Source organism: Schistocerca gregaria, chromosome 5, assembly GCF_023897955.1.
Source record: "Schistocerca gregaria isolate iqSchGreg1 chromosome 5, iqSchGreg1.2, whole genome shotgun sequence".
Classification (NCBI taxonomy): Eukaryota; Metazoa; Arthropoda; class Insecta; order Orthoptera; family Acrididae; genus Schistocerca; species Schistocerca gregaria.
The window spans coordinates 183,582,362-183,609,197 of NC_064924.1; the positions used below are offsets into that span (position 1 = coordinate 183,582,362).

A 26,836-nucleotide genomic window follows, 5' to 3' on the forward strand; every position below is an offset into this window, starting at 1 on the left:
AGTTTGAAAACTGCATTCACATTTTATGAATCTGTTTCCCCAAAAAAATGAACTGAACGTGAATAGTAAATTGTGTTCATTAAGTCCCGGTATGAGTACAAAAACTCATAGCTTGGAAACTGTTATGAAGTTTTAGCAGCTCTCAAAGCTTTTTTCTGTTATGCCGAATTTCATTGTGTGCTCCTCTACTCAGTCGTATAACTTCAATCCACGATTTGGGTTCTGCCCATTTGGGGATCAGCGTTGCAGAATCAACAGTTGTGGTTGCTTAACTGGTTTGTGCACGGAGGGTAGCAATCTCACAGACTGGTATTGTGAAAACGCGATCCTTGACATAAGGAGTCTAATGCTGAGATACTAGGAGGGCGTAGGGCCCATGCGATAGGGCCAACACCATCCATTCATCTGCCAACAAATGTGTCATTCAGCACATGCCAGTGTGGGACTGGACCGTCATACTGAAGATGATGGACGGCTACAGCACTTCGATTTTTTCCTTTTTTCCTGCGAAAAAGAATGGGCTAATCACACTACCGAGCATTCTTTTCTTTCCTTCTTTTTTTTAAAAAAATTCTTTATTCAACTCCTTACATTATACATATTAACCCACTACCTAATTACATTAGTGGATCCCATTTTCATACACAAACATGGAGCTATTTATTCTGCACTATAGGTAAATCTTAGTTATGATCTTACCGCTATGTGGTTCCTAATTCTACTTAATCTACCAAAAACTTATGCTACCTGCAGCGTTACAGGTGTGCCAGTGCTAATATAAACCTGATGGATGTTGGCCTGGCCCACTGAGCTAATCCCAGTGGGCATGCCCCTGGCACTGGGCTGTGCTGTAACTTGGTATCGCTGCAGTCTATCCTAAAAGCCTTGTCCTATCTTCTACAACTAACCTAATTTTACATCTAGTGTCATAATTGGTGCGTAGTCCTATCCGGTTATTGTACACCCTCCCCCCCCCCCCTCCCCCCCTAGTCCAGAGCAAGGCGGATTCCAGCCGTGAAGCGGCTGGCCAAGTCCCGGCCCGGCGGAATAGGAAAGGTGCCCGGAGTCTGAGTTGGTGCTATTTTTACTGGTTTTTTAATGGTTGTCCCTAAGAAAATTCTTAAGGACTTTTAACGAAATTTCGTCTGTCAATTTGTTCAAGACATTGAAGGTGTTCTCATGCCTTAGCAGATGGTACGTGTCGTTATTCGGGAGTTGTTGTCGTAGTTCGTTTGCTACGTCATCGAAGAGGTGGCACTCACACATCACATGTTCTGGTGTGCCTTGCACAACACCACAGTCGCACGCGGGTGTAGCCTGCTTCCCAAACCTACATAGATATGTCGGATAGGGTCCATGTCCAGCATTCCTCTCGTAGGAATGAAGTACGTAAGCTTTACTCGTTCCTCTATGTCCGGTAACAGCTCATAGGTTCTGCACCCCGTATCCCCGTCATTCCACTGTTCCTGCCATAGTTCGATCCCTCTCTTTTTAATCGCATTTTTTCCCCAGCGTAAACCCCAAGTATCTCCTTTATCTTATCCCTTTTCTCCTTCTTCGCCCAGTACCAGGCGGCTTGCTCACGGATTTTAATGTCTAGTGGACAGATCCCCATTACCACAAGAAACGGCCTTCCAGGTGTTGTTCTGTATGCCCCTGCTGAACGTAGCAGAATGTTACGCTGCACTCTTCTTACGGCCATGGCAGGCATGACCCTCGTGAGTCTGTGTGCCCAGACCCCTGATCCGTATCCTACTATTGATGTTAAAATACTATTGTGATATAGTTTGATTAAATTGGGTGGAAGATGAAAGCGTTCGTGGCCTATTCCAATGAGGTTGTTTAGCAATACTAAGGATCTTTGAGATACGGTATCCATCTCTCACCGATGACTACACCAAGGTATCGGGCCTCGCGGCGCCGAAGAACTGGTGAGCCATTAATTCTCACTGTGGGATTTCTGACAAATTGGCCTTTGAGTTAGAGATATGTTGATTTATTGGGCGCGATCGTCATATTAGTTTTGTGGCACCATGTTGTAAGTATGGTTATGGCTCTTTCCACTTTACACTCTCAGTCTTCGCGGCTACGGCCGCCGACCAGCAGGAGGAGGTCGTCTGCGTATGCTATGACCCCTAGCACATCGTCACTGCTCTTCAGATCTTCCAGTAGCGCCTCCATGTTGATGTCCCAAAAGAGAGGACCTCGCGCATTAGGCGGCACCAGACATTAAGCTTCCGAGTATCACGGATGTGTTCATGTGTTGCATCGGTTTTCAGAGCCCCAAATGAATCCTATGGCGGTTCATACATGTGAAACGCAGCTTCATCTAAAAACAGGCGCTTTTTCAGGTAGTCATTGTTAGCATCTGTTTAGGCCAGCAAGGAAAACACGATTGCATAACGCAGAGGACGATCGTTTGACTGCACTGCTTCGACTATTTGCATGTCTACGCAAAAGGCGTAACCAGTTACATCGGAGAATTGATTACTACTGCAATTCGCGTGATTGACTTCTGGGAAGCACGTTGCGGGAAAAAAAATGAGAGCTGCTAAACGTTTTACAACCTACTACCATTCTCTATCAAATAATTTACAGGTTATGATTTTCTGAAATGAAAGCGGTACTTCATAGAAACCCTGTATGTAACTCGACACAATGATGAGAAGCATAAAATGCTGGTGACTTTATGTTTGCAAATGTCAGGAACATCCGATTGCTAAATTATGTTGCTTCACACGCGTCTTCTTCTAGTAGTCTACGTAGACTACCTTCACTGGTTATAAACAAAGAAGTGAGTCAAAAAAATGTTCAGATGCGCGTGAATTCCTAAGGAACCAAACTGCTGAGGTCATCGGTCTCTAGACTTACACACTACTTAAACTAACTTACGCTAAGAACAACCCATGCCCGAGGGAGGACTCGAACCTCTGGCGGTAGGGCCGCACAGTCCGTGAAGTGAGTTATTTATATGCATTTACAGAGCAGGACTGCAGAGTATCTCCCAGGATCGCAGTAGGTCGTCATTACGACTGGAAGTTTGCTAGTACAGAACGTCGCAATACGGCCAAGCCGTTGCGTGAGCATGTCGGTCGTCTATGTAAACCTTTTAAGTGCTGTGTGTCCCGAAGCGTTTGCTCCGGGCACGTGTAGGCGTCAATTACTCAGGTCATGGGTGTCAGGCTGCACAATTAGAGGTAATTAGGCGCACCAGTTGGAGTGCTTTACGGCTGCCGCCCGGCAACATTGGCAATTTCCGGCTGTCTATCTTATAATAAAATTTACCGAAGGTTGTACGATCCTCTTGTATCTTGCACTCCTCTAAGCGAACATTGTAACTGGCTGTTCTAGCTTAGAGACGTCAGTGCAGAGGTACTATAGGTTGTAACATCACAGAGAATTCATGCATCGTGTGATTCCAAATAAAAATCAGTCAAACGGGGAAAAAATTCTATTTTGGTTATCATCATTAGTTGATTCACTCACTGCTGAGTATAATGACTTCATTTCTTCGTTTATTACTGAAGTAACAGCATCTTCGAATAGACGTCTCCGCCCACAGCGATCGTCAGCTCTTAATATAAAGTGAAGAGGTAAGCTGGTAATCTTTTTTTGCTTGCTACTCTTATGCCTTCGATTTTGCCTTGCAAGACGGCCTTTCTAAAGTATCCCCTTCTCTTCTCAAATGTGCCCAAGGATCTGGAAGGCGAAGATAAATTTCTTGTTCTTCTATAATGCGAACTCTGGTTCTTCTTTCTATGCAATGTAGGCGTAACATCTTTCTTCCACAACAGCCCTCGGAGGCATCAATTCGGGTCTTGCCACTGGCTTTCGCGATCCAGGTCTCGCAGCCGTACTAGAATATAGAGAATACATATGATTTCACCACGCGCATCTTCGTTGTTTTGGATATTGCCTGGGTCGTCCAAAGACCATTCATCCTTTTTTTGTCACAGTTTCCTGCGTCTCTGATCAGAGATTAACCATCGTACAATATACGTTAGATGAGTATGTGCCAAGCAAGATCGTAAGAGATGGAAAAGAGCCACCGTGATACAACAACCGAGTTAGAAAACTGCTGCGAAAGCAAAGGGAACTTCACAGCAAACATAAACATAGCCAAAGCCTTGCAGACAAACAAAAATTACGCGAAGCGAAATGTAGTGTGAGGAGGGCTATGCGAGAGGTGTTCAATGAATTCGAAAGTAAAGTTCTATGTACTGTCTTGGCAGAAAATCCTAAGAAATTTTGGTCCTATGTCAAAGCGATAGGTGGATCAAAACAAAATGTCCAGACACTCTGTGACCAAAATGGTACTGAAACAGAGGATGACAGACTAAAGGCCGAAATACTAAACGTCTTCTTCCAAAGCTGTTTCACAGAGGAAGACTGCACTGTAGTTCCTTCTCTAGATTGTCGCACAGATGACAAAATGGTAGATATCGAAATAGACGACAGAGGGATAGAGAAACAATTAAAATCACTCAAAAGAGGAAAGGCCGCTGGACCTGATGGGATATCAGTTCGATTTTACACAGAGTACGCGAAGGAACTTGCCCCCCTTCTTGCAGCGGCGTACCGTAGGTCTCTAGAAGAGCGAAGCGTTCCAAAGGATTGGAAAAGGGCACACCACGTTTTCAAGAAGGGACATCGAACAGATGTGCAGAACTATAGACCTGTATCTCTAACGCCGGCCGCGGTGGTCTAGCGGTTGTAGGCGCTCAGTCAGGAACCGCGTCTGCTACGGTCGCAGGTTCGGATCCTGCCTCGGGCATGGATATGTGTGATGTCCTTAGGTTAGTCGGGTTTAAGTAGCTCTAAGTTCTAGGGGACTGATGACCACAGATGTTAAGTCCCATAGTGCTCAGAGATAATTTTTTGTATCTCTAACGTCGATCAGTTGTAGAATTTTGGAACACGTATAATGTTCGAGTATAATGACTTTTCTGGAGACTAGAAATCTACTCTGTAGGAATCAGCATGGGTTTTGAAAAAGACGGTCGCGTGAAACCCAGCTAGCGCTATTCGTCCACGAGACTCAGAGGGCCATAGACACGGGTTCACAGGTAGATGCCGTGTTTCTTGACTTCCGCAAGGCGTTTTACACAGTTCCCCACAGTCGTTTAATGAACAAAGTAAGAGCATACGGACTATCAGATCAATTGTGTGATTGGATTGAGGAGTTCCTAGATAACTGAACGCAGCATGTCATTCTCAATGGAGAGAAGTCTTCCGAAGTAAGAGTGATTTCAGGTGTGCCGCAGGGGAGTGTCATAGGACCGTTGCTATTTACAATATACATAAATGACCTGGTGGATGACATCGGAAGTTCACTGAGGCTTTCTGCAGCTGATGCAGTGGTGTATCGAGAGGTTGCAACAATGAAAAATTGTACTGAAATGCAGGAGGATCTGCAGCGAATTGACGCATGGTGCAGGGAATGGCAATTAAATCTCAATGTAGACAAGTGTAATGTGCTGCGAATACATAGAAAGATAGATCCCTTATCATTTAGCTACAAAATAGCAGGTCAGCAACTGGAAGCAGTTAATTCCATAAATTATCTGGGAGTACGTATTAGGAGTGATTTAAAATGGAATGATCATATAAAGTTGATCGTCGGTAAAGCAGATGCCAGACTGAGATTCATTGGAAGAATCCTAAGGAAATGCAATCCGAAAACAAAGGAAGTAGGTTACAGTACGCTTGTTCGCCCACTGCTTGAATACTGCTCAGCAGTGTGGGATCTGCACCAGGTAGGGTTGATAGAAGAGATAGAGAAGATCCAACGGAGAGCAGCGCGCTTCGTTACAGGATCATTTAGTAATCGCGAAAGTGTTACGGAGATGAAAGATAAACTTCAGTGGAAGACTCTGCAGGAGAGACGCTCAGTAGCTCGGTACGGGCTTTTGTTAAAGTTTCGAGAACATACCTTCCCCGAAGAGTCAAGCAGTATATTGCTCCCTCCTATGTATATCTCGCGAAGCGACCATGAGGATAAAATCAGAGAGATTAGAGCCCACACAGAAGCATACCGACAATCCTTCTTTCCACGAACAATATGAGACTGGAATAGAAGGGAGAACCGATAGAGGTACTCAGGGTACCCTCCGCCACACACCGTCAGGTGGCTTGCGGAGTATGGATGTAGATGTAGATGTAGATCCTAGATATACACTATCATTCACTACCTTTACGTAACCTGTAAGTTGGATCTGGTTTAAAACTTGTCGATTAATAATTGTTAGTTTGGACTTTTTCACGTTTATCTCTATATCAAAATTTAAAATAACAGTCTTCACTCTGAAGGACAGATCTCTTAAGTTCTTTCACACTTCCCGCAATCGGGATACTATAATCGACAAAATACAGATTGCTGATTTTTCAGCCGCCAATTGAAATTCCACTATCCCACCCATTCAGTGTGTCCCTGATGAAATACTCTGTGTAGCTGTTATACACATGTGGTGACAGTGTATAATCACGTCTGGCTACGTTTGTTACATCGAAAAACTCTGAGTATTCACCGTCATCCTTTACGGCCGCAGTACACTGACGTGACAAATGTCATGGTTCACCTCCCAACATTGTCCGTCCCTGGTAGCTAAGTGGTTTGCTGGCACGGTAGCTCAGCGTGTTCGGTCTCTGTAATAAAAAAACTGAGTTAATGGATAAACAACGAACTGAAACGGGTGTCTTTCGACGTCCGCCCAGAGTAGATACAACGAACGAAAACCAACAAAATGAGATTTAAAAAATGTGGTCAGCGCGACAGAATGTCAATTCTAAGGGCCCGGGTTCGATTCCCAGCTGGATTGGAGATTTTCTCCCCTCAGGGACTGGGTGTTGTGTTGTCTTAATCATCATCATTTCATCGCCATCGACGCGCAAGTGGCCGAAGTGGTGTCAAATCGAAAGACTTGCACCAGACGAACGGTCTACCCGACGGGAGGCCCTAGCCACACGACATTTCATTTCACCTCCTAACATTGTGTCGTATCTCCTCTTGCCGAATGTAGTGCAGCAACTCGACGTGGCAGGGTCTTAACAAGTCGTTGAAAGTCTCCTGCAGAAATATGAGCCATGCTGCCTCTGTAGCCGTCCATAACTGTGAAAGTTTGCCGTTACAGCATTTTGTGTACGAACTGACCTTTCGATTACGTTCCATAAATGTTCGATAGGATTCATATCGGGCTATCTGGGGGGCCAAAAAACTCGCTCGAATTGTCCATAATGTTCTTCAAACCAGTCGCGAACAATTGTGGCTCGGTGACACGGCACACTGTCATCCATAAAAATTCCTTCTTTTTTGGGAACATGAAAGTCGTGAATGGCTGGCTGCAAATGGCCTCCAAGTAATTCAGTTGGACCAGAGGGCCCAGTCCATTCCATGCACAGCCCACACCATTATGGAGCCACCACCAGCTTGCACAGTCACTTGTTGACAGCTTGGATCTATGGCTTAGTGATCGCCACACTCCGACCCTATCATCAGCTCTTACCAACTGAAATCGGGACTAATCTACCCAGGCCACGGTTTTCCAGTAGTCTAGTGTCCAGTCGATATGGGCACGACACGGAGAGGCGCTGTTGGTGAAGTCGTGCTGTTAGCAAAGACACTAAGGCCGATGGTCTGCTGCCATTCTCTATTAACACCAAATTTCGCCGCACTGTTCAAACGGATACTTTCATCGTACGTACCACATTGTTTTGTATCTCGCCTGGGAGGCGGCGCGTGGGAAAGGTAATACAAAAATGGTTCAAATGGCTCTGAGCACTATGGGACTTAACATCTATGGTCATTAGTCCCCTAGAACTTAGAACTACTTAAACCTAACTAACCTAAAGACATCACACAACACCCAGCCATCACGAGGCAGAGAAAATCCCTGACCCCGCCGGGAATCGAACCCGGGAGAGACCGGGCAGGTAATACAAGTCGGTACTGCAAGAAAATGGTTTACTGGTGCAAAAACAAGGTGATAAACGATTACATAACTTTGTACGTAGGTGCCATGCTGAAGCGAAATGTCCTGGCTGGCTGCACCTGATCACATGGGGTGAAGCAGTCGCGGAGCTCGTAAACCTCGACAGCATCGGCTAGAGGGCGCTGTCGTCTGTGTCTCTCGTAGTGCCAACTTGAGAAACTATTCCGTGGCAGCGTTGATATTTATACCACACATTGATTTTTGCGGTTATTTCGTTGCTTGTCCGTCAGCACTGACAACTCTACAACAACGCCACTGCTCTGGGTCGTTATGAGAAGGCCGTCGGCCAATGCATTGTCCGTGCAAGAAGTAGTGCCTGAAATTTGTATTCTCGGCACGCTCTTGACTCTTTGGGTCTAGAAATATTTACTCCCCTAACGATTCCGAAAGGGAATGTCGCATGCGTCTAGCCCCAATTACCACTCCGCGTTCAAAGTGTGTTCATTCCCGCCGTGTTGCCATAATCACGTCGGAATCCTTTTCACATGAATCACCTGAGTACAAATGACAGCTCCAAAATGCACTGCCTTTTTGTGTCTTGTGTACGCGATACTACCGCTGTTTTTAGAAGTGCATGTCGCTATCCCATGACCTTTGTCACCTCCGTTTATGACTGTTATAAAGAACCTTTAGAAACCACATCTACGCTTATTATCAAAAGTACGATCGTGTGAGGTATCAAGCTAAATATGTGAGTGGAATGAGGATTTTTTGATACAGAGGACGCAGCATGTTATACGGAATGGAGAGTCATCGACGGACGAAGAAGTAACTTCGAGTGCGCCCCATGGAAGTGCGTTAGGTCCCTCGCTGTTCATACTGTATATTAATGATCTTGCGGACAATATTGAACTCAGGCTTTTTGCATATGTTGCGGTTATCTGTAGTGGAGTACTGTCTGGAAGACGCTGCACTGATAGTCAGTCAGATCTTGATAATATTTCGAACTCGTGCGAGAATTGGTAACTTACTTTAAATCTTCAGAAATATAAAACTGTGCACTTCACAAAATGAAATTATCGTGATATGCTATAATTACAATATCAGTGACTCATGTTTGGAATCTGTTAACTCTTGCAAATACCTGGGTGTAACGCTTTTTGTGTATATGAAATGGAATGAACACACAGTCTCAGTCTTAGGTAAAGCAGGTAGTAGCCTTCGATTTATTGGTTGAACACTACGGAAATGCAACCCATCCTCGAAGTTTACTCAAGAGTGCGGGACACAAGCCAGATAGACTAAGAGTGGATATTAAACGTATTCAGAGAATGGCAGCACGAATGGTCACAGGTTTTACCCATGGGAGAGTCTCACTGAGAGGCCGAAGAAATTGAACTGGCAATTGAACTGGTAGACGTAAACTATCCCGAGAAAGCCTACCTACAAAGTTTCAAGAACCAGCTTGAGATGACGGCTCTACGAACACACTACAACCCTCTACGTATCGCTCCCATAGGGATCGTGGTTACAAGATTAGATTAATTGCAGCGCGCAAGGAGGCATTTGAACAAACACACATATGTGAGAGGAACGGGAAAAAACTCTAAAAACTCGTACTATAGGACGTACCCTCCGCCATACAATTCTCAGTGGTTTGCAAAGTAAAGATATAGATGTACACTCCTGGAAATGGAAAAAAGAACACATTGACACCGGTGTGTCAGACCCACCATACTTGCTCCGGACACTGCGAGAGGACTGTACAAGCAATGATCACACGCACGGCACAGCGGACACACCAGGAACCGCGGTGTTGGCCGTCGAATGGCGCTAGCTGCGCAGCATTTGTGCACCGCCGCCGTCAGTGTCAGCCAGTTTGCCGTGGCATACGGAGCTCCATCGCAGTCTTTAACACTGTTAGCATACCGCGACAGCGTGGACGTGAACCGTATGTGCAGTTGACGGACTTTGAGCGAGGGCGTATAGTGCGCATGCGGGAGGCCGGGTGGACGTACCGCCGAATTGCTCAACACGTGGGGCGTGAGGTCTCCACAGAACATCGATGTTGTCGCCAGTGGTCGGCGGAAGGTGCACGTGCCCGTCGACCTGGGACCGGACCGCAGCGACGCACGGATGCACGCCAAGACCGTAGGATCCTACGCAGTGCCGTAGGGGACCGCACCGCCACTTCCCAGCAAATTAGGGACACTGTTGCTCCTGGGGTATCGGCGAGGACCATTCGCAACCGTCTCCATGAAGCTGGGCTACGGTCCCGCACACCGTTAGGCCGTCTTCCGCTCACGCCCCAACATCGTGCACCCCGCCTCCAGTGGTGTCGTGACAGGCGTGAATGGAGGGACGAATGGAGACGTGTCGTCTTCAGCGATGAGAGTCGCTTCTGCCTTGGTGCCAATGATGGTCGTATGCGTGTTTGGCGCCGTGCAGGTGAGCGCCACAATCAGGACTGCATACGACCGAGGCACACAGGGCCAACACCCGGCATCATGGTGTGGGGAGCGATCTCCTACACTGGGCGTACACCTCTGGTGATCGTCGAGGGGACACTGAATAGTGCACGGTACATCCAAACCGTCATCGAACCCATCGTTCTACCATTCCTAGACCGGCAAGGGAACTTGCTGTCCCAACAGGACAATGCACGTCCGCATGTATCCCGTGCCACCCAACGTGCTCTAGAAGGTGTAAGTCAACTACCCTGGCCAGCAAGATCTCCGGATCTGTCCCCCATTGAGCATGTTTGGGACTGGATGAAGCGTCGTCTCACGCGGTCTGCACGTCCAGCACGAACGCTGGTCCAACTGAGGCGCCAGGTGGAAATGGCATGGCAAGCCGTTCCACAGGACTACATCCAGCATCTCTACGATCGTCTCCATGGGAGAATAGCAGCCTGCCTTGCTGCGAAAGGTGGATATACACTGTACTAGTGCCGACATTGTGCATGCTCTGTTGCCTGTGTCTATGTGCCTGTGGTTCTGTCAGTGTGATCATGTGATGTATCAGACCCCAGGAATGTGTCAATAAAGTTTCCCCTTCATGGGACAATGAATTCACGGTGTTCTTATTTCAATTTCCAGGAGTGTATATTTATACTGGCTTAGCGCCCACTGCTTCGCTCGCGTAGGCTCTATGGACTGTACAGACTGTTTTCTTTTTCCTGTAAGCGAATTTCTTTGTTGTTTATAAAATGTAACACGTTTAAACGTTACACGCTAATTAAGGCCATAAAATCATGGTCTTTTTCGAATGTACTTCCGACAAAAAGGCGCTCCTAGTAGCTGGAGTCCACAGTTTTGTTGATCACATATTTTGCGTTCTTCTGGAGATAATTCCATAGAACCTTTCACCCCCTAAAATGTTACTTTATACATAACCGAGAGGTGGAATACCAATTTTCGTTGATTCAGCTATTAAATTTTATGTAATATAAAAACGTATTTTCTTAAAAATGGTCAGCGGTTGAATTTCCAAAAGCAGTGAAACATACATTTTTTATTTGTAACCGAGAAGTAAATTTTTATGAATGTAGAGTTATATATGCTTTTGTAGTTTCCTTAATAATAATTTATTTTCAAAAAACTTTCACTTATTGATTTATCCCTTAGTGGCTGAATTTCCAAAAATGCTGAAACACGTCTTCTTTTTATTTTTGACTTTGAAATCAAATACGTTTTCATAGTTATAACTTTAAAATTGCCTTAATAGCGAGTCAATCGTCCCCTATTTCATCCTCTTAGGAGTGGAATTTCGTACAGTCCCTTCTTGAACGATGCCCACAGTATAAGATCCACTCTTTCTCCAAATTTCAGTTTATATCCTTAGGGGTTTACGCAGGGCGATTATGTGTCACTGAATAAGTCTGGCCCTGTTTCACCCCTGTAGGACTTAAACTTCAAAAAACAGCGAAATATGTACTTTTTCATTTCCAACCGAGAAGCCAAGCACTAATTGTCAAAGACATAGCTTTAAAAATGCTTTCAGAATGAAATATTTTCATAAAACGTTTCACCCCATATTTCATCCTCTTAAGGGTTGAATGCCAGGCTGAGATGCGTATTTTTTATTTCAAACTGAGAAGCCAAATTCAAATTTTCGTAGCTTTAGCTTCAAAACTGCTTTCATAATATATTTTCATAATACATCTCATTCCCTATTTCACCCCCTTAGGGGTTGTATTTCTAGAAACACTAAAACATTTATTTGTTAACTTGTAGCCGACAAGTCAAATACTAATTTTCATACATGTAGTTTTAAGAATAACGGTACTTTAGTAGTTCTTTAATAACGATTTATTTTCAAAGCTTCCACCCATTATTTCACGCTATAGGGGTTAAATTTCCAAAAATACTGAAATTTCAAAAAACTTTTCATCCCCTATTTCATCCACTTAATAGTGGAATTTCGAAAAACCCTTTCCTTAATGACGCCTACATTATAAGATCAACGCCCTCTCAAAATTTCAAGTTTCTACCCTGAACTGTTTGAGCTGGGCGATGATGAATCAGTGAGTGAGCCAGTCAGTCGGACATTGGCTTTTATATATAGAAATAAATGATACTAGGTTTTTCGGAGTCCCAGAGTCACTGAGCACATGCCACAACTAGTCCCACACAACACAGCCAAAGACCATTTTGTAGTCTGGGAAGCAAATAAAGGTAGGGACACAATGATAGCATGCCTCTTAATTATGAGATATTTTTTTGCCTAGAATCTACAGTATGGTAGCCAGTCAAGGAATATTTTAGGGAATTGGTTTAAGAAATTTATTTCAAAGGCCCAGTGGAGTCTTAACAAGTTTTCTCCCCGAGTAATTCACCCCGTGTCTACGCGACACAAGTCACTTGCCTTTCAAATGCGAGGCGGTTCTGTCTAGTCAAAACAGCTGACAGGAGACGCCCTGAGTCCTCTGCTGCAACTGCTAGCGAATTCACGCCATTGATTTTAGCCAACAGCGTGCACGGGGCACCGATCACGTGTGTGGACGCCGGAGCGTCCTGCGGGGCAGACCACACTTGCTTCTCTCTCTTATAATCCAGACCTCGAGCAGAACAGACGTCTTTTCCTCCGGCTCTGCCTTTCGCGGCCGGCCACTAACGTAAGTTTACATGAACCACTTCCCCCTTCCGTTGCCCATTTTAATTAATTATTCAACCTCATAGACTGGCCTAAACCTGCTAACTTCCGACCCTAGGCGCGCCCTTTGTACTCCGTATATTGAAATATATCTTATTTACTGTATTCAATTTCCTGTTTTGTCATTTAACGACAGCCCTGGAAGCCCACTATCAAATCCTGACCGCTCGACCTCTTGCACACTGCCGCCACGAGGCATATTTAACAGCCTTCTTCCCCCTTCCCTGCCGAGCTATACATTAACATCGGTTGCAGAAGCCCCTCGTAAACTTCCCCTAACTTTACAAGAATGAACGAAGACTGGATTTAATTAACATCTCGTAGGCGACGAGACAGTGTAGGAGAAGCCAATAAGGGAAAAAAAAAGTTTCAAATGACTCTGAGCACTATGGGACTTAACTGCTGAGGTCAACAGTCCCATAGAACTTAAAACTACTTAAACCTAACTAACCTAAGGACATCACACACAGACATGCCCGAGGCAGGATTCGAACCTGCGACCGTAGCGGTCGCGCGGTTCCACACTGTAGCGCCTAGAACCGCTTGCCCACCCCGGCCGGCGCCAATAGGGAACCATCCTGGGATTATTAAAGAAAACCTTAGTAAACGTACATCTGGATGGCCGCATTGGGATTTGCAGTGGTGTCCCCTCCTCGCTCGGTGAGCCCTTGACACCGTCAAGTTCTAATAGCTCCGTCTTAAAGAGGGCGCTTTAAATGTTATTTTCTTTTGCATTTGAACACAATTGCCAAGGTTGAAGCAATTGTCTCTGACAGAGATGAACAAGTGAAAACTAGATGGTGTGGCCGGTGATAATTCAGGTGTGACATTTCTGTGTGTCTTCAATGCCAGTGACACGTAGACTTCTCGCTTTTACAATGGCAGGAACTTTCTATTTCGTTGGAAAAATAGGGTTCGTTGCTACTGGCCACTTCGTTTTTAAAGCAGGCAAGAGTTCCTACACTGGTGTGCAAAACCTAGGAACGAATGTAACTTTTGCTTGACGTGTCACTGCCAAGCGACGAAGTTCGATGGAAGGTGGATCATGCTTAGAAAGAACTGCTCCCGTGTAGTACAGAAGGTAACTAAACAGCAATATGTAGTGCAGCGAACAGAAATGGCATTTTTATCCAAGGGAAAAAATTGCAGTGAAGTCATCGAGATTCTTGAAGGTCTCATGGACATTAAAAAAAAGATGGGAGATGGTTCTCAATGGGGTACGTGATCACTAGGATCGACAACATGCTCTGGAACGGGCTCCCGCGCAGGCCATAAGGCTGGTAAGTATTTCTCGTGGTACAGCGATCCATTCCTCCACCCGAGCGGTCGACAACTGCTAGATGGTAGTTGGTGCACATGGCCATGCTGCATTCACCAAATATCCTCTCGTTCCAAGAGCTGCACCACCTCCACAGTTCGATGCCGCTGGACATGGTCGTCCATAGAAACAAAGTCTTGGCCAAGGCACCCCTGAAAATACGCACGTGGTGAAGGAGTACAGTGTACAGAATCACAATCATGTTGACCAATGAATGCACTGTGTTCAAAGATTTGCAGTTCAGTAAGCCCATGCAACATTGTGTCTCCCCACAACACAACACTTTGACCACGAAAACGAACATGTTCGACAATGCTGGATGTACCCACATATGGCGAAAGTTGGCCATACGTAATGCAACCAGGGACATTGTGGAACATGGTCGTTTTGGGGGTCGAAGTGTTATGGTGAAGGGAGTTACAATGCTGTCGACCGAAGTACAGTTAGTCGCTTGGTCATCAGAGGGCAGTTCGGCTCCACGATTTGCAGCGCTTGGACAGACCATCCATGGCTGTCACACCTGACATGTTGCAGCGAGCTGATGTCATTCGCGAGGACAGACGCATTCTCCATAGACTTTACACAAGCGTTTTTGAATATTCCCCACAGTTTCTTTCTCTGTAGTGACAAAAGTCAATGACGGTTAGTTGCTTGTAACGTATAAGGGGTGGTCAAAAAGAAACGAGGCGGAGGCATAATTACAGAAACCAGTACCTGTATGTTAGAAGTACTGAGCCTGGCTGTTGAAACACTTGTCCCACTGTGACACAAGGCGGTGAATGGCTGTCTCATATAATTCCCGGTGCTACGATGTTAATCAGTTTCGCATGTACAGCTGGACGTCTTCGTCCAAGGTCAATCGTTTGCCACTCAGAGCCTTTTCAAGGGGACCAAAAATTCCTTCCTTCTGATGCACTTCCTGCAGCGCGGGACAACAGTGAATGCCCTGCGTTACTTGCAAACCTTGACGACCCTTCGCGAAGCGATTAATCCAAATCGACCAGGCAGTCTCACCTGTGGAGTCATTCTGCTCCACGAAAAAGCAAATACGGCCAACAAAGTCGCGGCACTCTGCAGAAATTCAAATGGGAGGTTCTCGGCCACCCTCCATACAACCCGGACCTCTCTTCCTGTTATTACGCCACTTTTGGTCCCCTTAAAAAGGCTCTGAGGGGCAAATGATTCACCTTGGACGATGACGTCCAGCTGTACATGCGAAACTGGTTAACATCGTAGCACCGGGAATTTTATGAGACAGCCATTCACCTCCTTTTCTCACAGTGGGACAAGTGTCTCAACAGCCAGGCTCAGTACTTCTAACATACAGGTACTGGTTTCTGTAATTATGCCTCCAGCTCCTTTGTTTTTGAACGCCCATTATACATCCCCTTCAGACGCCATTTGGAAACTGTCCTACAGCTACGCTAACTGTCGGAAGTGACGGAAACTTGGCGCGCTCACTCATGTGACTTCAAATAATACATACGTAACGTTTCGCAATGGTAGCATTGTTTTCGGCTGAGAAAAAAACCAACTGTGCATTACGTTCTGGGCAACCCTCGTACTAACTTCCAGATTTTTCGACACGATTCACTCACCGGTCAACGTTATTATGACGCTGTTATCCTTCCCCATCTGCTTCTTTTCACGGGTGCATTCGCCCATGATTTCATTTTTATGGATCACAACGCGCGATCCCATCGAACAGAGCAGGTGGAGAAGCTCTTGCAACAATAGGACACATGGTGTCCTACCCGTTACCCCAACTGGAAGCAGTACGTGTGGGATACGTTGTGGATACTTACTGCAGCATAACCACATGCACCAACGACGTCCAGCAGACGTCAGTGGAAGGTACTACCAATCCTGTGGCGGGCATGGGAGCACGTTTCATAGCTTGGACTAAGCGCGCATTGCATTTCGTGGCGATGACGCAAACTATTAAGAACCTTTCCCCGCTTTTGTAATGTCCAAGGGACCATAAAAAATCGCGGTGACTTAATGTAATAACTGTCTTTGAATAAAAGTGTCATTTCTGTTCGTCTTATTACATATTTATTTCAGTTTCCTTCTGTACTATGCATCAACAGTTCTTTCTCTGTATAATACAAGTTTTATCGAACTATGTTATCTGGTAGAGGCATAACAGGCGAGAGTTACTTTCGTCCTTAAGTTTCGCACGCCAGTGTATTTTTCTCGTAATTAATGTGTTGGTTCAAATGGCTCTGAGCACTATGGAACTTAACATCTCAGGTCATCAGTCCCCTACAACTTAGAACTACTTAAACCTAACTAACCTAAGGACATCACACACATCCATGCCCGAGGCAGGATTCGAACCTGCGACCGTAGCAGTCGCGCGGTTCCAGACTGAAGCGCCTAGAACCGCTCGGCCATCAGCGGCCGGCATTTAATGTGTTCTGTTGCGGATTGGCCCTTTAATAGGGAACGTGCGTTTTTTTCTTCTCTGCTCCATTACTATCAAATATTTGTAAAAACTCGTTAAGACACACAGAGCACAAATTACGATAGATTTCTCCAGACACCCGTACCGATCCGTATGTCTACAAATATTTCTGTGTTAGTCATTGGTGCCTGACTTTCCTTTGCATCATGTTGATATTGCATGCATTGCTGTTGTACTTGGACTGCTACAAAAGGAGCCTGAAAAGGGGGTGGGTGAGCCTTTTTTGGTATCACACCGTTGATGGGAAGTCTTGCAGATCCCATGGTGTTAGTGCGTTTCCAGCGCTTTTCTGCAGTTAAGTTTCATGTGAACCTTTACAGTATCGTGCCGCAGTACGTCCTCAATCTTTTCTCTATCGCTTTCTATTACAGCCCTTATTTGTTGCAGAAAGAGATCAGTTCAGCACCCTGCTGCGCAGATTCTGACGCCAATTTGCAGTACAACGTTAACGTGACTATGGTGTATGTGCCATTCATCCGTCCCCACTTCCGTCACGGATGCCCTCTTTCTTTGCTACGCAACGGAATCACATCAGTAGTTTTGCGTTTATCCATGGACGAAGAAAATCTGGGACAGCTTACTGATTGCACATTCAGTTTTACATGGCAGCGCTATTGTGGTGGCCCTGAAGAACTGTAGGTGTGTACATCTACATATCATATACGGAATATGAAAATACCATTTTCTGCACAAGAAAAGTGAAAAACGCTCACTCTATGGGCCGCAACACCGTGCCACATGCTTTCGTAGAGCTACGAATTCTGCAGTCCAATTGGCACGGTCGCACAGTAATGTTACATAAGACACGGACCGCCTTGGGTCAGACATACACTGCTAAACTTCTACTGGCGAGTTCGAGGGTGGTTTTGGGAGATTTCCTACGTTAATCTTGTTCATCCAGTCGTACTCTGGGCTAACCAACGCAAAAATGTAGCATTCACAACACATTTAGTTCAAATTTAGTTTTGCTAGCAGAAAAAAATGGAAAGCCTGATATATGTATTAAGGCTCACCGGCTATCTGACCATCTTCTGTGTGGATGCACACACATTGCCCGAACTCTTAAGGGAATCGGTAAAGCCGCGAGTAATGAGTGTAATGGACAGGGGCACTACGAATTTAGTGGGGGGCAATAAGTTGGGAATGTGGGTCTCACGAGAGACGAGCGAGAGGTAAGTCCTTGTAGTCGCACTCTCCTCTGTGTCCTCGGTGGCTCAGATGCATGCCGGCACGGTAGCTCAGCGTGTTCGGTCAGAAGGTTCAACTACCCTCTGTAACAAAAAAAACTGAGTGAACTGATCAACGAACAACCTGAACGGGTGGGTGTCATCGGACCTCCACCAGGAACAAATTCAACGAACGATATAGAATAAAATGTGACAAAAAAAAAGATCGTCTGCCATGTAAGCAGGAGATCCCGGCTATGGGTCCCGGTCTTGGCACACATTTTCAACATGTCCCCGTTGACGTATATCAACACCTGTATGCAGCTAAGGGTATTCATTTTATCGTATTGATTCATTGTAATTTCATTAAAGCAATAAAGTTAACTGAATTTTCCGTCGGCGCTTGGAAGAAAATGTTTAATATCTGTAAAGCAATAAACGCATTAATGTAATCATATGTGAAATGGGGATGGCGGTATTGCTGAAACAGTCGGTTTTTATTATATCGTTTTTTCCCCCACGTCAGTTAAACATGACTGTTAGAGCCGATCAATATAAACGGTTCCTGAAATAACCGATTTTCGGTTTTTTACTCCTATTATTTCCTGTAATAAACAGAGAAATCGAACAAAGATTGAAAAATTTTGACTCTCTCAGTTTCAGGACACATATGATCAAAACATTAAATTAAATAGGCACAAGAAACAAAACTTAGTCCGTCAATCGTTCACTGCTTTTCTCGAAATTTGATAAGTGGTTGAACACTACAAAAACTCACCAGTATTCTCCTGTTGACATAACACTGTTTGGACATTACAAACAATCAGTGCTAAAGAGTGAAAACTAAGGCTGAAGAACTCTGTTTTTCGTGTTAATTCTTCAAGGGCTACAAATACTTAAACACACATGGTGTAGACACAGGAACAGATCAGCTGCTTTCTATCTTTGTTGTGTACTGTATATGAATTTTTGTTAAGTATATAACTTTTTACTTGTACCATAACTGCCTTCCTCTTTTATTATTTCATGGAAATGACAGACAAATCTTCAGTCTTTTAAAGCAATGAAGCAGGGTACTTCACTGCTACAGCACTTTTAAAAATGTTTCCAGAGTAGGATTGGTTCCATTCTGCAGTACAGCGGATGCCCGGAGACGACAGCGATAAACTACCGTATAGACCACGTGGCGGCAAATCTTGCACACTGCTCGTACACACATATGTTAAGCCGCGACGTACAACAGCAGCGTACAACTGTCTCAGCAGTGCTGTAGCAATTCTCCTGTCACGTCTTGATTGCTCGCTTCTGATTATATTGTTATTGAAGTAGCATTGATCACTTTTCTCATTTTCTATAATAATGCAGTATTTGGAACCAATGCATATTTTACGAATAACAATTACTTCTCTTTTTAAAAAACAATGGTTTACTTAAAAACGAAAAATTTTAGCACTGCAGCCATGGATAATTGATGTTTCGGTTTTTTACTCGGTTATTAAGAAAAAAGCATCTGTTATAAATGAGACCAATCAAATGCCGAAAGATACCTGTAATTGAGCACTAAAATACTGATATCGGTTTTAACTGTTCGGTTTTTCCCATCCCTTTTCGCAAGCAGTGAAAATAACACAGACGTCATCAAAGTAGAACAAACATGTTTTTAAAATTTGTTCCTTGTTTCATCACGTCGAGGAACATTAATAAATATAACATTTCTGATATTGGATGATTTCATCGCTTTATCATAGACGATGGAAAATGCAATAAAAGGCCGACAGTAGTTAAACTTATTATTGTTAGGACACGGCAATTAATGTGGCATTCCTTATTGGTTATTGTTGTTGATATCCAACAGAAGTTTCTCAGTCGTTCTGAGTTTCCTATTTTTCAGCATATGAGATTTCGGTGTCAGCCCAACATTAATGGAATAAGACGAAATATATTTCGAATATTTTATACACATTTTATAACTAATTAAATACCTTGGGTTTAATCACAAAGGATATTATTTCAGACTGCGTATTAATATAAAAGATATAGAAATTACATGTACCACTGAACTAAGTTTACCCTTTACGTATCAAAGTAATCCGTCTCAACTATCAGTAGTCTAAGTTACAATAAGTTTTGTGTACTTTCTGCCAGTTTTTGAGGGATGACACGTTTCAGACGCACAGAATTAATTATATAAAAATGGCAGTTTTAGCGTATTGGCACTCGTCGAATTAATTTTTCTGGGCGCTCAGGACTGCTACTTACATTTATGCCGAAATTTAGCTGCTTCAGCGAATAGTCAAATTTCCTCTTGGTTTAGGGAATAGCGTTTAATATTGGCGTAAAAATCACGTCTATGACAACGCGTTTCCCCAATGGTAACTACCCAGTATATCTAGTTGCATACCTGTGATATATACTTTGCTAACATTTACGTATATAAGTTGAACCATATCAGATGTACATATTTTTCATTCCTCTAAATGATCAGAGCTAATTCTGAAACCCCCTTATCCTGATCAAATAGTTTCCCCAATGGTAACTACCCAGTATATCTAGTTGCATACCTGTGATACATGCTTTGCTAACATTTACGTATATAAGTTGAACCATATCAGATGTACATATTTTTCATTCCTCTAAATGATCAGAGCTAATTCTGAAACCCCTTTATCCTGATCAAATAGTTTCCCCAATGGTAACTACCCAGTATATGTAGTTGCATACCTGTGATATATACTTTGCTAACATTTACGTAAATAAGTTGAACCATATCAGATATACATATTTTTCATTCCTCTAAATGATCAGAGCTAATTCTGAAATCCTTTTATCCTGATCAAATAATATAATTTGGTGTGCACGGCGCTGACATACCAATATATATATATTTAGTGTGATAATTTTTTTAATGTCTAGCATTAGCATACATACGTAGATGTAGTTGAAACACTATCTTATACAGAAATGTTATTCAAATAAGAACAGACACTCTACGAGCTACTTCCTTTCATACACTGGTGGAAAAAAAAAACGCAACACTAAGAAGGAGTTGCGTGACAGAAACGACAGTTGGTAGGCGCGTTTCAACATCTGAAAGTTGATGTCTATTCCAATTTCACGTCAGTCGATGAGGATGCTGACCAAGTTTGCTTTGAATACGAGGGTAAACCCAAAAGTAAGCTCTCCTATTTTTTTTTATAAGTACATAGACCTGTTTATTTCTACGATGGTTTACATCAGTTTACAACTTGAACATTTAGCTATTTTTCGACATAATCACCATTTCTGGCGAAGCATTTTTGTAGACACTGTAGCAGTTTTGGTATGCCCATGTCATACCAGCTCGCAGCCCTGCTGTTTCTGTACTCAATCGTCACGGGTGACGAAACCTGGGCATACCACTTCACACCTGAGACCAAGCAACAATCACGCCAGTGGCGGCATCCTTTTCCGCCAAAGCTGCGGAAATTCAAACAAACAGTCTGCCGATAAAGTCATGACAACCGTGTTTTGGGATCGGAAAGGGGTATTGTTGGTCGACTTTATGCCCACTGGGACCACAATTAACGCTGACTGGTACTGTGAGACTCTGAAAAAACTCACACGGGCAATTCAGAACCGGAGAAGAGGAATGTTGAGCGAAGGTGTACACATTTTCCTTGACAACGCTCGCCCATACATCGCTCGGCAAAACATTGCTCTCGTGTAACAGTTTCAGTGGAACATAATCACCCATCCACCCACTAGTCCTGACTTGGCGCCCAGTGACTATCACCTGTTTCCTAAATTAAAAGAACATTTGGCCGGAAAGCGATTCAGCTCCGACGACGAGGTGAAAGAAGAGGTTAATGAGTTTCTGAACAGCGTGACGGCGAGCTGGTAGGACATGGGCATACAAAAACTGCCACAGCATCTACTAAAATGCGTAGACAGTCATAGTGATAACTTCGAAAAATAGCTAAATGTTCAAGCTGTAAACTGATGTAAACCATTGTAGAAACAAACAGGTCTATGTACTTATAAAAAAAATAGGAGACCTTACTTTTGGGATTACCCTCGTACATGGTCTAACGGTACTGAGAGTTAGTTAACTTCGAAATTGGACGTGGTGAGTTGCTGCTAGTCAAGAATGCCTCTGAGGCGACAAAAACGCCATTATCAACACCTCATTGGGTTTGAGTAACGTCGTGTAATAGGACTATAGAAACTGTATGATTCTTCTACGATACTGAAGAAAGACTTGGCAGGACTATAGCACATGACTGCTGGCCGCTTTGGTCAGAGGAATGTGCTGTCGCAAGATGACTGGGCTCCGGACGGCCACATGGCACTACCGAGAGGGAAGATCATCGTGTTTGCCGTATGGACTTCGAGAATCGGACTGCATTTGCAACAGTGATTTGAGCAGCAGTTGGCATCACAGTCACACAACAAATTGTAACAAATCGGTTACGTCAAGGATAGTTACGATTCAGACGCCTATAGCGTGCATTCCACCTACTCCAAACCGCCACCATTTACGACTTCCGTAATGTCAAGCGAAAGCTTATTGCATGGCAGAGTGGAGGTCTGTTGTGTTTTCTGATGAAAGCTGGTTCTGCCTCGGTGCCAGCGATCGCCATGAATTCGTTAGAAGGAAGTCAGTCACGGTTAAAGCAGGCTCAGACATGGTAATTGGATGTCTCTATAGGCCCCCGGGCTCAGCAGCTGTTGTGGCTCAGCACCTGAAGAATAATTTGGAAAATATTTCGAGTAGATTTCCCCACCATGTTATAGTTCTGGGTGGAGATTTTAATTTGCCGAATATAGACTGGGAGACTCAAACGTTCATAACGTGTGGCAGGGACAAAGAATCCAGTGAAATATTTTTAAGTGCTTTATCTGAAAACTACCTTGAGCAGTTAAACAGAAAACCGACTCGTGGCGATAACATATTAGACCTTCTGGTGACAAACAGACCCGAACTATTTGAATCAGTTAATGCAGAACAGGGAATTAGCGATCATAAAGCGGTTACTGCATCGATGATTTCAGCCGTAAATAGAAATATTAAAAAAGGTAGGAAGATTTTTCTGTTTAGCAAAAGTGACAAAAAGCAGATTACAGACTACCTGATGGCTCAACACAAAAGTTTTGTCTCAAGTACAGATAGTGTTGAGGATCAGTGGACAAAGTTCAAAACCATGGTACAATATGCGTTAGATGAGTATGTGCCAAGCAAGATCGTAACAGATGGGAAAGAGCCACCGTGGTACAACAACCGAGTTAGAAAACTGCTGCGGAAGCAAAGGGAACTTCACAGCAAACATAAACATAGCCAAAGCCTTGCAGACAAACAAAAATTACGCGAAGCGAAATGTAGTGTGAGGAGGGCTATGCGAGAGGCTTTCAATGAATTCGAAAGTAAAGTTCTATGTACTGACTTGGCAGAAAATCCTAAGAAATTTTGGTCCTATGTCAAAGCGGTAGGTGGATCAAAACAAAATGTCCAGACACTCTGTGACCAAAATGGTACTGAAACAGAGGATGACAGACTAAAGGCCGAAATACTAAATGTCTTCTTCCAAAGCTGTTTCACAGAGGAAGACTGCACTGTGCTTCCTTCTCTAGATTGTCGCACAGTTGACAAAATGGTAGATATCGAAGTAGACGACAGAGGGATAGAGAAACAATTAAAATCGCTCAAAAGAGGAAAGGCCGCTGGTCCTGATGGGATACCAGTTCGATTTTACACAGAGTACGCGAAGGAACTTGCCCCCCTTCTTGCAGCGGTGTACCGTAGGTCTCTAGAAGAGCGAAGCGTTCCAGAGGATTGGAAAAGGGCACAGGTCATCCTCGTTTTCAAGAAGGGACGTCGAACAGATGTGCAGAACTATAGACCTATATCTCTAACGTCGAACAGTTGTAGAATTTTGGAACACGTATTATGTTCGAGTATAATGTCTTTTCTGGAGACTAGAAATCTACTCTGAAGGAATCAGCATGGGTTTCGAAAAAGACGGTCGTGTGAAACCCAGCTAGCGCTATTCGTCCACGAGACTCAAAGGGCCTTAGACACGGGTTCACAGGTAGATGCTGTGTTTCTTGACTTCCGCAAGGCGTTTTACACAGTTCCCCACAGTCGTATAATGAACAAAGTAAGAGCATACGGACTATCAGATCAATTATGTGATTGGATTGAGGAGTTCCTAGATAACAGAACGCAGCATGTCATTCTCAATGGAGAGAAGTCTTCCGAAGTAAGAGTGATTTCAGGTGTGCCGCAGGGGAGTGTCATAGGACCGTTGCTATTCACAATATACATGAATGACATAGTTTAATTTCTTTGCGTGTTTTTGGGTACTTGCATTGTTTAATTCATATATTTAGGGCGTATTATAGTATTGGTCAGTTGAAGCATCGCGCTTTAGTGTTTACTTCGTAGATTCTTATTTAAATTGCGTGTGAGTTTCGTATAGGAGGTGCAATTTCGAGTTTTAGTTACTGTAATCGTAAATTCAGCAGATTGTAGCGCAGTCGTTAGGCATTTGTACAGGTTAGTTGATACATTCTTTGCGTGTTCCGCTTGCGTTATCTAGGCACCGACTCGTGTTTCAATAACTGTTGTTAAACATCGATTAGAATGGACAGGGACTGCGATTGCTGTGTTCGGATGAGGGCTGACTTGGCATCCCTTCGCTCACAGCTGCAATCGGCGCTGACTTCGGTCGCGCAGCTTGAGGCTGTTGCCAATGGGCACCACTGTGGGGAGCCGGACTCGGGTATCACGGGGATGTCAACCTCATCCCGTCTGTCCCCAGATCGGTCTGCCGCTTTGGTTGCCCCGGTTGCTGCCCGCAGTGGAGCTGAGCCCTCGCCTGTGGTTGATTGGGAGGTCGTTCCAAGGCGTGGCAGGCAGCGAAAGGCGTCCCCGGAAGCTGACCAGAAAGCCTCCCCGGTGCGTCTGACAAACCGGTTTCAGGCACTGTCTCTGGCTGAGCCAGATGCAGCTGCCTGCCCTGTTTCAGAGGATCATTCTCAGCCTTCAAGGTCCGGGCAATCGCAGAGGTTGGGCTTACTGGTAGTTGGGAGCTCCAATGTTAGGCGCGTAATGGGGCCCCTTAGGGATATGGCGGCTAAGGGGGGGAAGAAATCCAGTGTGCACTCCGTGTGCATTCCGGGAGGAGTCATTCCTGATGTGGAAAGGGTCCTTCCGGATGCCATGAAGAGCACAGGGTGCAGCCAGCTGCAGGTGGTGGCACATGTCGGCACTAATGACGTGTGTCGCTTTGGATCTGAGGAAATTCTCTCTGGATTCCAGCGGCTATCTGATTTGGTGAAGGCTGCCGGTCTTGCTTACGAGATGAAGGCAGAGCTCACCATCTGCAGCATCGTTGACAGAACCGACTGCGGACCTTTGGTGCAGAGCCGGGTGGAGGGTCTGAATCAGAGGCTCAGACGGTTTTGCGACCGTATTGGCTGCAGATTCCTTGACTTGCGCCATAGGGTGGTGGGGTTTCGGGTTCCGCTGAATAGGTCAGGAGTTCACTACACTCAGCTGGCGGCTACACGGGTAGCGGAGGCTGTGTGGCGTGGACTGGGCGGTTTTTTAGGTTAGAAGGCCTCGGGAAAGTGCGGGATGGGCTGCAATGTCAAAGGGTGCTTGGCAATTACAGGACGTGCTTGGATCAAGGAACAGTCGGAATTATAGTTGTAAACTGTTGTAGTTGCGCTGGAAAAGTCCCTGAGCTTCAAGCGCTAATAGAAAGCACAGAAGCGGATATCGTTATAGGTACAGAAAGCTGGCTAAAGCCTGAAATAAGTTCTGCAGAAATTTTTACGAAGTCTCAGACGGTGTTCAGGAAAGATAGATTAGGCAGAATTGGTGGTGGAGTGTTGGTGTCTGTCAGTAGTGGTTTATCTTGTAGTGAAGTCGAAGTAGATACTCTGTGCGAATTGGTGTGGGTGGAGGTTATACTTAACAGCCGAATTAAGTTAATAATTGGCTCCTTCTACCGACCCCCAGACTCCGATGATACAGTTGCGGAACAGTTCAGAGAAAGTTTGAGTCTCGTAACAAATAAATACCCCACTCATACGGTTATAGTTGGTGGGGACTTCAACCTACCCTCGGTATGTTGGCAAAAATACTTGTTCAAAACCGGTGGTAGGCACAAAACGTCTTCCGAGATTGTCCTAAATGCATTCTCCGAAAATTATTTAGAGCAGTTAGTCCACGAACCCACGCGAATTGTAAATGGTTGCGAAAACACACTTGACCTCTTGGCCACAAACAATCCAGAGCTGATAGAGAGCATCATGACTGATACAGGGATTAGTGATCACAAGGTCATTGTAGCTAGGCTCAATACCATTTCTTCCAAATCCATCAGAAACAAACGCAAAATAATTTTATTTAAAAAAGCTGATAAAGTACCACTAGAAGCCTTCCTAAAAGACAATTTCCATTCCTTCCGAACTGACTATGCGAATGTAGACGAGATGTGGCTCAAATTCAAAGATATAGTAACAACAGCAATTGAGATATTCATACCTCATAAATTGGTAAGAGATGGAACGGATCCCCCGTGGTACACAAAAAAGGTCCGAACGCTGTTGCAGAGGCAACGGAAAAAGCATGCGAAGTTCAGAAGAACGCGAAATCCTGAAGATGGGCTAAAATTTACAGACGCGCGAAATTTGGCACGTACTTCGATGCGAGATGCCTTTAATAGGTTCCACAACGAAACATTGTCTCGAAATTTGGTAGAAAATCCGAAGAAATTCTGGTCGTATGTAAAGTACACAAGCGGCAAGACGCAGTCAA

General features: G+C 44.5%; 1 protein-coding gene across 3 annotated transcripts in view; it reads right to left on the bottom strand.

The window, feature by feature from the left end:
- The window catches only part of LOC126272513 (venom dipeptidyl peptidase 4-like), a 301,501-nt gene that overhangs the window by 121,723 nt on the left and 152,942 nt on the right, over positions 1–26,836 (bottom strand). The gene's annotated exons all lie outside the window — the stretch shown is intronic.